The sequence below is a fragment of the Malurus melanocephalus genome, unplaced genomic scaffold, assembly GCF_030028575.1.
Source record: "Malurus melanocephalus ecotype Western Australia unplaced genomic scaffold, MMel_1.1 scaffold_2, whole genome shotgun sequence".
NCBI classification, from domain to species: domain Eukaryota; kingdom Metazoa; phylum Chordata; class Aves; order Passeriformes; family Maluridae; genus Malurus; species Malurus melanocephalus.
In genome coordinates, this window is record NW_026623234.1 from 7,658,985 (window position 1) to 7,674,559 (window position 15,575).

General features: G+C 47.7%; 1 protein-coding gene across 4 annotated transcripts in view; it reads left to right on the top strand.

Moving 5' to 3' along the window:
- SLC8A3 (solute carrier family 8 member A3) overlaps positions 1 to 15,575 on the top strand; it is a 107,606-nt gene that overhangs the window by 67,773 nt on the left and 24,258 nt on the right. The gene's annotated exons all lie outside the window — the stretch shown is intronic.

The following is a 15,575-nucleotide window of genomic DNA, read 5'->3' on the forward strand; positions in this document are numbered from 1 at the left end:
TGCATCACTGTGTGATGCAATATGACTGTCCAGGCCTAATGTCAAAAGTTATTTTTAATGTCAAAAGTTATTTTTAACAGAGCTCTCAAGGGAAAGGAGAAAAATCTTGACATGTAACCACTGAGGTTCTGACTACAATATCCTGAGAGCAGGTTTGTATGGTCTAACCTGTGCATCCATCACCTTTGCACAGAGATCAGAGGGAGCTCCAGTGACCAGCTCTTCTGAATTGGCATAGGCCATGGTGCCCCAGAGGAGGGGACATCTTGCCAAGCCCTCTGTGTGCAGCTCAGGGGGAGACTGATGGTGAGATGACAGTCTAGCAGCCTTGTGTCACGAGGAGCAGGAAGGGAGGAAGGAGGATACCTGAACAGTGTTTTCATTCCAGTTTGACGACCACAGATGGGCAGGACTGGGGCTGCTGCAGTGCTGGAGATGTCTCTGTCTTAGCCAGCAGCTGTGGACAGTTTTCTGCAAGGGTCCCTTAAATTTTCCTGATGTCTTCATGTGTGGCAGCAGTTTCAGTGCTGTGTGTAGTTTGGCACGGGCCATGTTCCATCCCAGCAGCAGGCCCTTTCCATGGGGCAAAGAGATTATTTTCTGTTACAGCTTGGGAAATGCCTCTCGTTGTGTTTCAGTAGGCTTATGGCAGGACGTGAACCTGGTTCAGCAGGAGAGACGTAACAGATGGGAGCTAATGTATACAAAATCAGCTTATATAAGGGTTCGGTGCCTCCAAGTGATGATTTTTCACATCAACAGGAATGGCTTRTTCTAGAGAGAAGGGTACTGGGCAGATTGCTTTGAGCTGAAGGATGCCTGAGTACAAGAACCTGAACAGAAAGCAGTAGAAAACAGTGATTTTTTTTTTTTTATTTTAACATTCTGATACACTGGGTTCAAACCATGTTTGGGTGCCTGGCTGGGTTGCTTGATTTTAGGGATGCCTTTTTTTGGARGCACCTGATTTTGACAACATTTTCAATAGTGAGAAACACTCCAAGGGCCTTGATTTTAAGTTCCCAGTGCCAAATACGCAGATTTGAGTGGAAGTTGGACATTGCTTTTTCCCATGATATTTTATCACACCTCAGTTTCTCATAACTGAAGTGAAAATGTTACTATTTACCTTTATTTTTTGAGTTGCTTTTATTCTTATGAGCCYGTAGGTAGGACAAGGAGCAATATTACTGTGTGGAGGATATAAGAAGAAATTTCTGGGGAAAAAGATCTGCGTTTYGGAAAAATACTGTGTCTTTATAAAGGAAACAGAGACTTTGTTCTGTGACACTCCAGCAAAGGTGTCACCTTCTGAATAGCAAATTTAATTTGACTAGTAATAGGTTAGCTTGTCCAAGGTATTTTCCACATTTCACAGAAATAATCCATGGATTCATAAACACCTGTGAGCCACAGGACAGCAGCTGCAGATCTAGTACTTTGAGTTATGCACACCTAAGTGGGGTTTTGGCTGGCATATGTCCTTACTCTTGCCCACAGCGCAGGAGGATCAGTATGGAAGACAGGAGGCAACAATCTCAGTTTTGTTCTTCTTTGAAAAGCCATGCTTGCAGCATTTTTTCATCCCAGATTTTTTSTCGACAGTGTTGTTTTTTTACTGTGTTTCAACCCCCCCCTCCACCCCTGCACTGGCACAGAGGATGTAACCCATGAAACCTAAACCARTACCACTTCCTCTGTGACCTTAACTGTCCCCAGGCCTCCTGACTGTACTGCCCAGTTCTACCACTGCCTTCTGTCAATCACAAAAAGTGAGGAACCCACTTTTTACTGAAAAGGTTGTTTATAGTATTGGTGGACTGAAACAGCCTCCTTGATTTATTCCCATTTTAACATTTCTGCCTGTGGGTGATTGAGTTTAATTAAGGCTGACTAGTAAATATTTATTCTCTTGGAAGAAATAGGTCCAGGTTTGTCTGTTAAAAATACTACACAGCTTGCCTCTTTGACTGTAGTTAACTGAAYCAAACATTCCACAGTTTTATTAATATCAGTAAGGAAAAAAAACCCTCAAACCGCACTGCCACAAGCTTTTAACTGTTCAGCTGTCCCCCAGCCGAGGAGCACCTCTCCCCCCAAGCATCCCTGTCCCCTGCATCCCGGTCCCTGCCGAAGTGAAGCCCGTTGCCATGGAAGCCTCATTAAATCTGCATCTCGCCTGGCCAGGGCTGCAGGGGCTGCGGCTGTATTTTTAGCCGGCGGTGGTTGCATAAGGGGGGCGGGATGGGACYGGGATGTGCTTTGTATCTTGCCTTGATGGAAGTCTGCCAGGAACCACCAGCAGCCAAAAGACATGTCCTGCTCAGGAAAGCTCTCTCAGGCCAGGCAGCCCTCAGCAGCCCCCAGTGTTGCTGGAGGTGAGCACAGGGAAGATGCAGCACGTGGAGCTGGGCTTAATGGCCAAGCAAGCTTTAGGGTGGTGGCATGGTTCTGCCAGGGGCTCCAAAGAATGAGGGTCTCTTTAGATTAGACTAAAAGATAATAAATTTCTCTTGACTTGAGCAAAACCATAACACCTGGAGGGGTAGAAAGAAACTCATCAGAGCACAGCTGAAGRGCAGCACTGTACATGTACATTTTGGAGAAAACAATGCCACATGTAAATGCATARCCCCCAAAAGAAGAAAATGAAGCTAGATGGTATCAGAGCTGCTCATGGGGAATCCAGTCCTGGGTGCAGTGTTGCTTAAATCCATTTTTGGAAGGACTGGATTTGAGCCCATCTCCCTGTTTGATGAATTTGTGACACCGAATGATCTGAAATCTGTACTTACTGAAAAAGAAACATGCAAACACAGACCAAAAAAACCAAATCAAAATTAAAAAAAAAGCACTATGCAAAAGGAAAATCAAAACCCCCCACTGCTTCACATGTTCATTCCTCATCATTTCAAATCAGTGTTTCTGGAAGTAGAAGACAAAAAAGGAGGTTGTAGCATCTCTGCACCATCAGGGCTTCTTGGCTCAAAGCGTGGGGCTGGGCCCTCTCTTTTTCTCTCTCAGCTCTGAATCACAGCAGTGCTAAATGTTCCAAAAATCAGATTTTTATCCTGAATTACACCTGGGCAATCTTTCAGTCTTCCGTGGGTCTCACAGATGGCCAGGAGAGCCTTGTTTAGCCAGCAAAACTGTTATTTGTGCTGAGGCATGAGAAGGAAGGAGGCCAGCTTGACTATAAACGAATAACTCTTGCCTCTAATAAAAGCTGTGKCTTTCGTTGGAGGCTGTGAAAATTTGATCTGGAGCAGTTGGGCTAAAATTAAACAGAGCCCAGTGTTGCTGTCTTGTACAGTCACACTCCATCAGAACAGAGCCATTCGTGAAGCTCCAAGGGCTAGTAGGGACTATCATTGCTTTTTAAAGAGATGGCAAAATCATTAGTAGCATTTTTTGTCCATTTTCCAGTCACAGATCTCCAAATGCCTGTCTCTGCAGGAGGCACCAACTGGTGAATGAATGTTTAATAACAAAACCAAAAAAGAAAACAACAACTTCAAAAAAAAMCAAACCACCACACACAGCATTATTTCTTATTTGCTGGAAGTGGGATGTGACCTGGCTGTTGGTAAATGTGCCTGACAGAGCCAGCTTTTGCTACTGCAGGCTCTCTCTGGCTGTAGACATCTCTGAATCCTTGATGGAGAGTTATTTCCAGCTTCAAGGCTGGCTCCACAGACCKTTCTCAACAGTAGGACCTGAAAAATGTTTGCAGGGGTTCACAGGGACTCCTTTACACTTGTAGCACATGCAACTCACCTTCAGTCTTGCTGTGAGATTAGGCCAAATGATGTTTTGCCCAGGCAGTCTCATTTCTCTTGATTCAGTATCATGATTGTGAGTCCTTCACAGCTCAAGTGAAAGTGGGCTTTTCAGACTAATTCAGAAAGCTGTAAATGATTTCCTCTGACMCTTGCTCAGAGCCTGACTCTGGTTTCAAGGACCCAGGCTGGTGAGCTRCTGCCTGGCAGCACCCACCGAACCAGGAGGGCACTCCTTGGTAGCAATGGCAGCAGCAGTGGCTCTGCAGATGGACAGAAGGAGCTGCTGTGCTGCAGCCCGGAGCCAGCGCCACTCCAGCAGCAGTCCTGGCTGCCAGGGGTGTTCCCAGGGGCAGGGAGGCCAGGCAAGTGCCTGGGGAGCCAATCCTGGAGCTCTCACTCGTGTGTTTCATTCCTGTCTGCTCCAGCTGATTGCTGCCTATGAGGCCAAGCAAGTCTTTGAGATCCTCTCTGCTTCAGCTCTGCTTCTGGAGGATAGAGTGCAGTCTACCCACAGGTGAGAAGCCAGGGGAGGACCTCAGGTGAATGAGGTGAACTTTCAGGTCTGGTTTGTGGCTGATTGGCATCAGTTTGCAGGGCTTTTAAATTTAGGGTTTATTTCTCAGTGTATATTTTAATCCACTGCCTTTCTAGGGTGGCAAAGGAAGTGTGGGGCGACGTGATGGCAAGGAGCAAGGGACAGCATCTGAAAAATARAATAAGCCACTGATAAACACAGACAGACACCCTGGTAAACAGGCAGACAGAGCAGAAGGCTCCTGCTCCTGACAGTCTCCCTGGCGTATAGCAGTTTCCTTGTAAGAGCTCTGACACTCACTGCAGGGCACATGTGAAGCGAGCTGGAAGAAAGCAGAGGCTGGAGCATGGAGGAAGCTATGCTCAGGCACCAATGGCGTTGCAACCCAATTATGTTCTGGCTGGGCAGAGAGTTTAAAAAACCTCAGGTGCACCTTTTTCTTTCTCTTCAGAAGCCCTTGATCTTGAGATTTCAAGTCCTAAAAAGTTTCCTAGGTCCCATAATGGGCAAAACTCCTRATCGAGTCATAGCATTACATTTTTTTGAGTGAGAGGGCCAGGAGGGCAAAGAGGGAGCCCATTGAACAACAGCCCTTCCTCTGACACCACAAGKGGTTCATCGTACAGTTCTTTATGAGGTTTTAGCCTTCAGAGCAGCTGTGTTATGTTGCTAAACCCCTGAGGACATTTTTACTGATGCTGGGGTGAAGGGTGCTACACCTGCCACMAAGCTGGGCATCAGACCAGGGCTGAGAATGATTATTTTTTGTTACTAGTTGTAGATCCAACTGCAGATGGAGAGAAGTACGTGAGACCAGCCTACAAACCCCACATTCAGTGAGTTTTTTATACATGCCAGGGGGCATCAGGATTGTGGCTGGGCTTTGACAGGACCAATCAAGTCATACAATTCAGTGGTGTTATCAAAACTTGGAAGGGAGAAGACWGAGCATCATTTGTTAAGTCTGAGGTATTGAGGGTGTTGTAGTGGGAGGGCTTAGACAGCAGGAATGGGAACAAGAGTTGAGGAGCATGTTGGAACAAGGATAGGGGAAGTTTTTAGGATGGATGAAGGGCCTTGGTGTTAGCACTGGAACAGGTTGCCCAGAGAAGCTGTTGGTGCCCCATCCMGGGAGGTGTTCAAGACCAGGTTGCTCTGAGCCTTGTCCATTTTCTGTCCATGTCAGGGTGGTTGGAATGAAATGATCCCTCAGGTCCCTTCCAACTCAGGCGAATCTGTGATTCCACAGGAGAGCTGTGTGTGAGTGTGTGCTGTGAGGCCGTGGTGTGTTTGTCAATGACAGCGTGCAGCTCTCATGGCTGAGCCAGGCTGTCTGCGAGGGGCCAGGCTGTGGCAAGGCAGGGAGGCAGTGCAGCAACYCATCTCTCTGAGCTGAAGCTGGGTCATGAATCGAGGTTTAAGGGCTTCACTGCTCCTAGATTTATCTCTTCCGAAGCACTTTGGTTCATTGGAAAGCTGGCTGATGCCATGATTTTTGTTCAGTTTATGAATAAGGAGGTGTTTGTATTAATGGTGTGAAACTCTGGATTCCGAAAGTAAAAGCCTAACAGGGCTGGCCTCTTTCTGGGAATCTGCAGCTTCGCCCAAGGTATGAGCTCCTGGAAATTCAGAAAATGGCCTTGTTTGGTTTTCCCAGGGTGTTTTTATTCTGTAAGAAGCAGAAATAAAACCACCCMAAAGAGCAAAATGCAATGGTATAACTGAGTATCATTTGCCGTATTTTCAGTGCTACAGAAGAGAACTGAGAGTCTGATCAAATGCACAGGGCCTTGGATGAAGATGCAGTATCTTGGTTCTGTGTAAATGGTTGGATATGCAACTTTGATTTTGCTGTGGCAATTCATTGTGCTGCCCCTTATCTTGGTCACAAGAAGCCTGTGACCAGAGCCAAAGCACCCTGGCTCCAGCTCCTTTTGTTCATATGTAATAATTGTATCTGCAGCGTGCAGAGCCGGCTTGTTTCAGGCTGGCAGCTGCACAGCGTTGTTTGCAGCTCATTAATTTCCTACAGATTGCTGCCTTGCTGCTTTGGATGTAGTGCAACTCCAGTGGCCGAGCTGAGTGCTGTCCTGCAGAGCTGAAAGCGTCTGTGTGGGTGTGTGGGCAGAGCAGGGTGAGGGAGGGGACAGAGGGACTCGYCAGGCTAGTATCCAGAGGCATTTGTGATGGCAAAGTTGGCTTCACTCTCCACCCTTTTTGATGTGCTTTGAGCACTGAGATCTGTGGCTGCTGTCATATGCAGGAGCCAGAAAAAATTGGGATGTTGAGATGTGTTCTGCAGTGGGAACTGAGGCAACTGTCCTGACCTTTCTTGAAAAGTCAGACGTCATTTCCAGTGCTGTCCCAAAACAGGTTCTTTGACCCAGTGTGCAAGAGGCTGATCCTCAAACAGAGTTGAGGTATTAGGCTAATTTGCAGTTCTGTGCTGAAAGGGTTGCTGGGTGACAAATTTACAAAGCTAGCACAAGGACTATCAAAACTTTTCACTACTTTTATATATTTTAGCAAAGGCATTTTTRTTGATTAGCTACAAGTTAGATACTGCTCTTATTAATTAGTATTCTATTGTCTATTGGTTAAATTATTTCAGTCCTCCACTCTATCTGCTTTTCATCCCTTCTTGTGCTAATTAGTCCAAGTGCTCAGTCTTTCCCTTCTTTTGAGTCCCTTGGTTTCCTGAGCTGGTGCTCCATGAGTTGGTGGTCGCAATCTCCCCTTGTCAAAATACCTTTTGCCCAGTCAGAGCCAATTCCAGCACAGTCGCTGAGTTGGCTTTATTAGTTTCTTCCTTATCTCTGGATTTCTGCCAAATGTCCTTGTGGCCTGTAAATCCTGCATTCTTTGTGTCCACTATCAGTSGTACATGCTTCTCCCCAAGCTTTGTTAACCTCCCACTATGTCTGAGATCACTGAAGCATGCCAAGCCCTAAGCTTTAACAAGGCAATTCTATCCACAAATGATTTATCTTTCTAACACCTGGGCATCAGCAGTGCAGTAATTGTGGGACAGTGAGCCTTGAATAGCTGTGTTAGGAGGAGCCCTGGGTCTCACCTGTGTTGTCTCTGCTGGTAAGAGCAAAGCTGTAGGAAGTGGATGTGAATCTGAATCTCTCTGTGCCTGCAGCTGGTGGCAGCCCAGGGGATGTGGATGTCCCTGGCATGGGGAGATCCAGCACCTGTAATCCCTGCCTGTAGTCCACCTTTGCTCCCACCATAGCCTGGCTCCTGTGGCAGTAGGATCAGCAAGCTGAGGTCTCTGTGGCCATCAGCTTTCCCTCCTGTGCTGGGCTGTTTGTCCCCAGTGTGCCTCTGGCCATGCTTCTGGGGAGCCTTGGGCAACTCTGTCCCTGGCTGCAGCTTCCTATCTGTATCTGCTGTGGCCAGCAGAGACAAAGCCACCCTGGCTGTGGCAGGAGCCAACCGAGTCAGTATGAACTTGTGAAGCAGCAGGGCATGTATGGAGTTCCCAGAGATGTTTTTAGTGCCCAGGCAGCAGTGGCTGGTGTGTCTCTGCTGGTATGCCASTGCAGGTTTGGCTTTGGGCACCCCATGCCAAAAGCGTTTTGCAAATTCAATGGGAGTTCAGAGAACTGACTTTTGAAGAAGCTGGGTAGAGTTCAACTGAGCTGGTGAGTCACACACAGCCCTTCAGAGCCATGTCCAGAGAGGAGGACATGGGTGGTTGTCCTCTGGATGCTGGGGATGGTGACCTGATGGTGCAGGTGGCTATCAGCACTCAGAGGTGTGATGAGCTGAGCAGGAATTGGTGCTCAGCATGTGCTCTGAGGCAGCAAGCTCAGGTCAGTGGGGCCACACTCTCCCAAAGGAGCAGTGCTTGAAGGCCAGCCCCTTGTGTCTCTTCAAACCTGCCCTGACGAAGCACTGAGCAATGCATGGCAGGGTCACGCCATCAGGCAATGCCGGGGGGCTCRTTTCAGCTAACAAGCTCTAGCAGTTTCTGCCCGAGGAGGAATTTAAAGCCTTCCCAGGCTGGYGAGGGTTGTTTTGCATCTGGTATTTCTCATTCCTCAACTTCCTCTCCCCCTCCGTCCCCACCTTCTTGTCCTCACCAGCATCGCCATGGCAACCCTGTTGCTGAAGAATAGAGAAGACATCTAAATATAGCTTCCAAATCTACATGCCTTCAGTGAAAAGTCTAAAACCAGGGGCGACAGCTTGAAGCACTGATCTGCCAGTGACGAGTGTCTGTCTTGCAGGTGGGATTCAGGAGCACTGTAGTGGGACAGGGRGTCACTTCTGGCTAAATCCCAGATTTTTTTTTGCTCAGGACTCAAGAGGCTTTGAGGTAGTCCAGCCTGCCCTCTCCTGTCCAGGGCACTCCCAGTCTTGCATCYTGTCAAGCTTTGGAGCCATTCTCTAGAGCAAGCAGAGGATCTCCAGTACTTTTCTTCGGCCATTGATCCCCATGATGGATTTTGATATAATAGGTGTTTGTCGTGGTGCATTAGACTCAGATGGAAATAGTGAAATTCAAAGACCTTTAGGAAGGAGTAAATGTCCTTCCTTTCTTCCTGCCTTCTTTCCCTTTCTTCTCTTCCTTCCTCTCTCCTTCCCTCCCTCCCTTCCCACAGTGTGGTTGTGGCWGAAGTTTTGCCCCTTCTAAAATTCCTTTCTAAGAGAAATGGGGTACAGAATCTTCTCAGTGAAGCTGTTCCCCTGGGAACCTGCCCAAGGTAGGGAGGAGAGAAATGTCTGTGCCCAGGGCCCTGGCGCTGCTTTGCACCTGCACCAGGCTGATAGCCACCTCAACTGTCTGGTTTCATGGGCTGCCAGGTTRAATTATTGCATGTACAAGACATGTACTTATTGTACAGACCTCAACAAATAGCTCCACAGGCTGTTGAAATTTTACCTGCTGTCCCCTGGCTCTGAAGCATCAAGTCTTGTAGGGTCAGCAAGAAGAAACTGACTTGGAGCAGGCCAGACAAGGGGCTGCATGTGTCTGTACACACAGCTTCAATATTTGAACYCAAGTAGCTTTATCAAACTGAATAAGGGAAAGAAAACCTGTGGAGCTGGGCTTGTACAACCCAACTTAAATCAATAACAGCAMCTCAGCTGAGAGAAGCAGGGTTTAACAAACTGTGGTTTCCCCTTTTTTGCAGAAATTCTTAAAAACAAACTGTGGCATCTTTCCATGAAGAACCATCTGTATTAGAGAATTTTATAATGTTTGAACAAAATTAAATATAGAGTGCTTTGGAAATTTTGCCTGGCAGGGCTGACTACTTTATGGAAGCTCACAGAGAATTTTTTGGGTGCTTCCCTACCATGCCCTTTCCAGCTCCCCAGGGCTTCCAGGTTGAATGTGAGACATTTCCCATTCATTGGCTCCAGTACTGATTCCCATGGCTGACACATGGATATACCACATTTCTCGAGTTGCCCTGAATAACAAATTATGTACTTAGGGTTTGGTTTTTTTTGTTTTTTTTTTTGCATGGCATGGAAGTGCTTATGGGCTCACTTGCAACTTAGCAACTCTGATTTCTCATTGCTGTTACAGTTATTTGCACTGGTACCAAGTAGGTGTGACATTGTCACGTGAAGTTGGCAGCCTTTCACGTCTCTTGGCAGTGCTGGGTGGCAGTGGGAAGAGAGGGCTGGGCTGCTGTGCAAGAAATAGGCTCAAATTGAAAAACAAAGATGMCCAGAAAGACTAAGAAGTCCCTTAAGTTTTTTGGGTTGTCATYTGGGATGGAGGAACCATAACAGTTAGGTAATTTTTTTTTTTAAATTTGGATTTATGTTTTTTCCAACTATCACTATAAATATTTCACTGGTAACAATTTAAAGTTTTCCTATATGCGTAAAGACTAAAAAATACAGCTCTTAGTCTTGGCAATGTCCCTTTGCTTATCATGTGTCAGCTACTAAAGCATTTTCAATAGTTCTAATTGAAGCATGAGCCAATTTACTAATTAGCCAAGATTACATGAGGAATACACAAAAGGAAGACGCCTTTCTATGTCAGTATTTCCTCCTTTATGCCTTAGGAGATCTGGTGTGATGTGAACAAACCGCACTGCTGAGAGCCAGCCAGGCAGAGCCCTGAGCTCCTGTTGGTTCTGCACAGTGTCCCGCAMAGTCCCGGGGAGTGGGCATGAAGGGTCACTCAAGGTTTTGGACAGGGGTCATTATCTGTGCCTCGGGGTCCAGCCACTTCTTGCACAGTGTCTTCTCCAGTGAATCTTCCCCCTGCCTGTGACCTGCTGTAGCACAGCTGATGTTCCTGGCCMTGGCCCTTGCAGGAGAGGAGCAGAGGTGCCTCTTGTGCTGCAYGTGTGGCAGGGATAGAGGCTCTGCATCTCCTGGGTCAATCCCAGACCCTGCCTGTGTGGGAGGAACTGCAGGGGCACAGGGAGCCACTCCAGGGGGCAGTGCCAAAGGCTTCTTCCCCCTCCTGCCTTTGTCAGTCAGGGCAGACATTGCAAAGGACTTTGTAGGGGTAAAGAGTTGAAATATGGGCAAAGATCATCCAGAAAACCATCTTTGTGATGTGGCTTTTGGAAAGTAGTTGGGCAAACACCTACTTGTCAGGAATGGCTTGGTGAGAAGCCAGAGGCAGGGTGATGTTGTTTGCAGACCTAATGACGTAAAGGAACTTCAGTAAGGAGGAGGAGGTGCCCTACASAAGTTCACAGCTTCTTCAAATGGGAACCACATCAGATGAAGCACAGTAAATTGATACTCAGATGAATAAGTGGTGCTTTCACCACCTCTTCAAGCTCTTCCTGCTCTCTTCCCTCACCTTCTTTCTGGCTGCATCACTGTAGCATCATCCCCATTAGGGGACTGTCCCCCATCAAGTCCCGTTGAGAAATAAGGATCATGGGCACTGCATGTGCGTAGGAGCTGAAGTATGGAAGTGTCAGCTGACTTGCTTGTATGGCTTTAGGCTTAACAGGAGAAATGCGCAGGTCATAAAGTGAATATCACTATAAAAATCTTATTTTAATGATGATAGTTATCTGATAATAGGTTATCAGCTAATTTTAATTAAAAGATTACTAGKTACTGTGTGGTTATCCCTTAGGCCAGCTTGTCAACAAAAGAGAAAACACAAAAGAGAAAAAACTCAGTRACTTCTGTCTATGTTACCTCGTAGCCGACTGGCCCGGTAGTGAAGCTGTTCGGGCTGTCCACCATGTGCTTGCTACACAAAGTAGGATAACTCTTGCACAGCTGCTGTTCCAAGGTCCTTATGARCAACACAGCCAGTTCTTGGAAACTGGCCTGCCATGGCTTGTCTCCAGCTTCTGCACCAGCACCAGTTCTTCTGCAACTCAAACATCAGCAACATGCACATCAATGATCTTCTTGAAACTGTGTTCTGACAGTTCATCTATCCTGTTGACATCTGCTTAGTTAATTGGTACCAACATCTAATCTGACCTTAGAGGCACCGTCAGTTCTGACCTTTCTGCTAGAACAAAATGTGAACATTGTCTGAATGCTTGAAAACCTGTTCCCCCCTCATAATCCCCATGGATTATYAATCAAAATTAATTATTATTAATCAAAAAAAATCTTTCATAAACATGAGCTTAAGACCAAAGTGCAGCCTTCCTGTCGTGGTCATARTCTGGATAGGTTCTTAAATTATCATGATTTTGTCTTGAAATTAAGATCTCTTAGCATCTCCTTGGTGAGTTTAGTGAATCTGCTTTTGGACCTAATGATTCTGCCCTTCAAACACTTCCTGTCTTTGTATGTGCTGTGTGACAGCATAACGCTTTGCTTCAAAGTTGCTTAGTTTGTTTTTCTGGGTTATTGATGCACAATTTCATATGACCATGCACATCAAATCAGGCTTCTCTTGCTGGCTTCTTCACCTTTCCTGTGAGCACTGTCACATTGCTGTGTTAAATATCCACCTCCCAGTGAACTGAGCAAAGGCAGATCCCCACTATTCATCACCTTATTTAATCCCTTCTGGCTTGCCTCAAGCACACAGCATAGCCAGCTGGTCAAAGCAGGYGATTGTCCCACTCTGCTTTGCACTGATGAGTCCTGTGTGCAGTTTTGGACATCACAATATGAGAAAGGCATTAAGCTGTTAGAGGGTGTCCAAAGGAGGGCCACGAGGATGGTGAAGGGTCTGGAGGGGAGGCCGTGTGAGGAGAGGCTGAGGTCGCTTGGTCTGGTTCAGACCAGGTTCAGCCTGGAAGAGGAGACTGAGGGGAAATATCATTGTGATCTTCAGCATCCTCACGACAGAAAGTGTCARGGCGGGTGTTGATCTCTCCTCTCTAGTGTCCAGTGACAGGACTCAAGGAAAAACCTGAAACTGAGTCACGAGAGGTTTAGGTTGGATGTCAGGAATAAGTTTTTCACCCAGAAGATTGCTGGGCACTGGAACAGCTCCCCAGGGCAGTGATCACAGCGCCAAGCCTGACAGAACTCAAGAAGCGTTTGGTCAATGCTYCCTGGCATGTGGTGTGATTTCTGGGGTGTGTCCTGTGCAGGGCCAGGAGGTGGACTTGATGAGCCTGGTTTGCCCCTTCTGACTCAGCTTATTCTCTGATTCTATGCCTTCTCGATGGGATTTTCTAGGCCCTATCTTCACAGGGGGAAGCTGAGCTCTGGGGAAGAGTCAGACTGCTACCACAGGCTTTGAACTTAATGCTGCAGGAACACACAGYAGATCAGATGAAGATTTGGGTTTGTTAAGATGTGTCAAGAACATAGTGGCTTGACCCAAGGTGTATGCACTAATGATTCACCTTAATGGGATACTGAACATCTTCCTAGTACATCTCACTGCCCCAGGGATGTTTTCCTTGCTGTCCTGCTGGCTTTTCATCCTAACAGCATCCCACCAGGGACTCTAAAATGTGCCTTTGCAGAGCCCTGCCTGTTTCAGTGGTATACACTATGTGACATCTCCTGACTTGCACTGTTTTTAATAAGCTGAGCCTTATTTCACATTCCAAAGTCACACAGATACACACAGACACATCCTCTTAACCTTCTCAGCAATAATTCCTGCAAATGAGAGTGTCCACACAAAGAGATACTCAGTATTTTCTGGCGCATTAATCAAATAACCATCCAGTTGTTGCCTTATATGTTGGAAGTGGACGTGTTGTCAAATAAAATGATTTTATAGATTATCCTCTGTACTTCCCAGACGGGGAATTTAGCAACATCATGTGCACAAAGTCCTTTAGGAGAAGATCARTGCCTATTCATTTCATCTTCTGTTGCTTACTCAGGGAAATCTCATTCTTAATGTTGCTCCCTAGAGGAGCTTTTCCATTCCTAACTTTTAAACCAGTGGTTGTTTCTAAGTATATGTTGAAAGGAGACCTTGGATTACATTCATCTGAGGGCTATTGGTGGCAGCTTGCAATGACCTCAGAGAAAAAGAAGCAAGCGAGCAGCTATCCTGACTTCTGTATGGCCAGATGTTCCTTGGGAGTGCTGGCTTTTGGCTTGCCCTGCTGTGTCACGGGCCAGATTGAAAGCATTGCTCAGTCTGCTGAAAACTCCAAGGCCTGAATTAGAGATCCCTGAATTAAAGAGCCCTGAATGAAAAGCCCTCCCCATCACTATGCTCATGCAGGTGTTGGGATTGTACTGTGCTGTGGCTTGATGCTGGCAGTGGGGCTTTGTGTTTTGCAGAGTGAAGGTGAGGCTTGCTGCCAGGAGAGGCTTTGGGATGGTCTCTGCCGTTCTCTGCTTTTGAGCTGTCTGAGGTGTGTCTCAGCCTCAGTCAGGCTGTCAGAGAGGATGGGGAAGGCTGGAAGATGTCCTCCTTTCCCCGTGTGAAGCGGCCAGAGGCTGGGGAATGAAAGCCGCTCAGCTGAGMAAGGTAGGCCTCAGCTTCCTCGCTTGCCATGGCGGTGAGCGTGCCCATCAGGCCTGCTGCCCTGCCAGCCCCTCTCGTGCCTGCCTCTGCCTCCATTAATTTCAAGAAGCTGTCATGATGTTCTCGCAGCAAAATGTTCCCGAGCCTCCCGCTCCCACACGCTCTGTGCCTCTCGGTGTCCTTCTGTCACATCTCTCACATTAACGTGATGTCTTCCTGGGGCAGTGTTACACTGCAGCCCTTCTCTCCATCCATCTCCTCCACTCTTCATGCCTGCCGAGGAGGCAGCTCTCAGTGTGGCTGCAGGTGAGAGATGAGATTGTGTGGGAGCAATCTGTGTTTTGGCCTGCAGACAATTGATGACAGCTCAGGACGCAGCTGTATTTATGGTTGCTTTCATAGCCCTGGAGAGGAGCGAAATGCTCGCAGTGGTAGGGAAGCTGCAGAGCCCRGGAAAGGGCAGCCCTCACCAGCCATGGTGGATCGGGAGGGGTGGCCTGATGGGCCACCATGACCCCCTGCGTCAGCACTGACCTTTCTGCRGTGACAGTGGCGGGAGCAGCCAGCCGAGAGAAGGGCACTTCCCCTCAAGGGAGCGAACCCAGCCCTGTGCCCCCAACTGTGCAGGCTGCAGAGCGGCCTGGGAGCAGGGACGCTGCTCTTCCCTCTGCCACAAAATCCCAGGAAAGGTTAACCGCTGCCGATCATGTGGCACTGGGTCTGTGAGCCCTGGCTCACCTCCCCATGTCACTGCACGGTCCTTGCCAGCTTCTGCCCTGCTCCTTTCCTCCTGCACGTGGAGGGCTGGTGACACGGTGACACCCTGGCTCTGGAGCAAGAGCTGGCAGTGGCTGTGGTTTGGCTCCCATCACCCCCATCCCGCCCCACCTGGGTCCCYAGGTCACACCTCCGGGCTCCTGCCATGTCCCCAAGGCTTTAACGGGGTGCAGRGCCTGCTGAGCACTCACCATCTGCCAGCAAAGCCATGGAGGTTGGGCACCATCTCCTTTGGGATACAGTCAGGTGGGGAGAGCTGGTGCAAGGCCCTGCCTGTGTCCATGCRCCTGGTCTGTCTCCTTGATGTGTCCTTCAACCAAACCTGTTGTTTCAGAGCTGGGTAAAAGGGCCTTTTCTCCTTAAAGGCTGGTAACAAAGGAGGAAACCAGGAATTCACTGGATTGGTCACCAAATTCAGACTCTCTTTTTGGAAAAGCCACCAGATGCTTGAGTGTGTGGTAATGGTACAGTTTGCAGCAGAGCTGAGTTGGTCTAGGAGCCCAGAAGGTTGGCATTCCAGACCTGAGGGGCCCTGCTTTTGCAAAGCCAGCATGTTACCATGCTAGGCTCTAGGTATCCCTAGCAAGACTCCTTTCTTTTTCTTGACTGTTTTTTTTTTTTTTGG